At 40.6% G+C, this 2,310-nt stretch overlaps 1 pseudogene; it reads left to right on the top strand.

The window, feature by feature from the left end:
* The first annotated feature begins 1,770 nt into the window (after window positions 1-1,770).
* LOC114104450 (large ribosomal subunit protein eL30 pseudogene) lies at window positions 1,771-2,088 on the top strand (annotated as a pseudogene).
* The last annotated feature ends 222 nt before the right edge of the window (window positions 2,089-2,310 follow it).

Here is a 2,310-nt window from a genome sequence, read left to right as displayed (position 1 = left end):
ACTGTGGCGGCTAAGGCAAGAGGATTGCAAATTTTAGACCAACCTGTGCAAATTTCAAAACCCTGTCTCAAAAAATGAAAAGCATTAGGGATGTCACTTAGTGGTAAAGTGCCCCTGGTACAAAACAAAAACAAAAACAACAACAACAACAACAAAAAAACTAGGAGCTTATTTAGCTTTTTTTTTATACTTTTTATTTTATTTTTTTTTTATTTTTTATTGTTGGTTGTTCAAAACATTACATAGTTCTTGATATATCATATTTCACACTTTGATTCAAGTGGGTTATGAACTCCCATTTTTACCCCGTATACAAATTGCAGAATCACATCAGTTACACATCCATTGATTTACATATTGCCATACTAGTGTCTGTTGTATTCTGCTGCCTTTCCTATCCTCTACTATCCCCCCTCCCCTCCCCTCCCCTCCCCTCCCCTCCCCTCCCCTCCCCTCCCCTCCCCTCCCCTCCCCTCCCCTCCCCTCCCCTCCCCTCCCCTCCCCTCCCCTCCCCTCCCCTCCCCTCCCCTCCCCTCCCCTCCCCTCCCCTCCCCTCCCCTCCCCTCCCCTCATTCATTTAGCTTTTTTTAATATTTATTTTTTAGTTTTTTAGGTGGACATAGTATCTTCATTTTGTTTTTATGTGGTGCTGAGAATCGAACCCAGTGCCCCACGCATGCTAGGTGAACGCGCTACCACTTGAGCCACATCCCCAGCCCCCCCCCTTTTTCTAATGTGGTGCTAAGGATCAAACCGGTCCCACCCATGCTAGGCTAGAGCTCTACCCCTGAGCCACAATCCCAGCTTATTTAGCATTTTAATAAAGAACAATTCATTTATAATGAAGTGACAAGAGGAAGGAAAAGGGGTTTAGGTTTTTAGGGGCAGTAAACTTTGGAAAGCTACATATATGGGGTGAAACTAATGAAAAAGAATAGAGGTTATTTCATTAAAGTTTGATTTGTAGAATCTTCTGTTTGTGCCATGTCTGATCTCAGGGCTGATGAGAGTCTAGATGGAGTCATTTTCCTTTTCCTGGGCAGAAGAAAGTGACACCTCTACAAATGGATATTTATGTCTTGCTTTTAGTCAAATAGGGGGAGAGCTATTTCTCAAGTATCTTCAACCCAAAATAATCCTTATGCCAAAGTGGCATATTTAAGATGGCCCACTCTGATCCCTTACAATTTATTGCATTAACAAATGGTAGTGCTTGTTCATGCATACAGTATTAGACACACTTGATTGGTGAGTTTCAGTAATTACATCTTAAAATGCCCCTCTACATGCCTCAAATGGCTGAGCATCTCAGGGATGTCATTAGTTCTAAAGGAACAATTCATGGTAAAAGAACCAGTCTTACGACTTGGAATTATGGCTATAGAAATTTATCTTATTTATTTATTTATTTATATTTTTGGTACTGGAGATTGAACCCAGTAATGTTCTTCCACTGGACAACATTCCAAGTCTTCTTTATTTTTTATTTTAATAAAGTCTTACTAAATTGTAGAGATTGGCTTTGTGCTTGCAATTCTCCTGCCTCAGACTTTGGAGTTCCCGGCATTACAGGCATGCATGCTAGGCAAGAGCTCTACCAATGAGCTACATCTCCAAGCCCATGGCTATAAGATTTTAGACATGACCACTATCATGCACTTCAGAAATGGTATGACCTGAATTTTTCTTACTCTCTAGCCATCCTGGTGGCTGCTCTTGGTTCCTGCACGTAAGGCAGGAAGATGGTGGCTGCAAAAATGAAAAATATCTATGGAGTCCATCAACTCTAGGATCCAGCTTGTTAGGAAAAGTGGAAAGTACATACTGGGATACAAGTAGACTCTGAAGATGATCAGATAGGGCAAAGGGAAATTGATCATTCTTTGCTAACAATTGCCCAGCTTTGAGGAAATCTGAAATAGAGTAATTTGCCATGTTGGCCAAAATTGGTGTTCACCACTACAGTGGCAATGATATTGAAATGTGTACAGCATGCAGGAAATACTATAGAATGTGCACACTGGCTATCACTGATTCAGGTAATTCTGATGTCACCAGAACATGCCAGAACAGACTGGTGAAAAGTAAATTGCAAAAATTTTCTTTGTTGGTTGGTTTATTGGTACAGGAGATTGAACCCAAGGGTGCTACATCCTCAGCTCTTTTCTTTTCTTTTTTAAACTTTTTTTTAGTTGTAGATGGACACAATACCTTTTTTAAAAAAAATTATTTATTTTGATGTAGTGCTGAGGATTGAACCCAGTACCTCATACGTGCAAGGCAAGCACTCTGCCACTGAGCCACAATCCC

This window comes from Marmota flaviventris, chromosome 13, assembly GCF_047511675.1.
Source record: "Marmota flaviventris isolate mMarFla1 chromosome 13, mMarFla1.hap1, whole genome shotgun sequence".
NCBI lineage: Eukaryota > Metazoa > Chordata > Mammalia > Rodentia > Sciuridae > Marmota > Marmota flaviventris.
The sequence above is the reverse complement of the archived record's forward strand: the minus strand, read 5'-3'. Positions and strand labels throughout refer to the sequence as shown.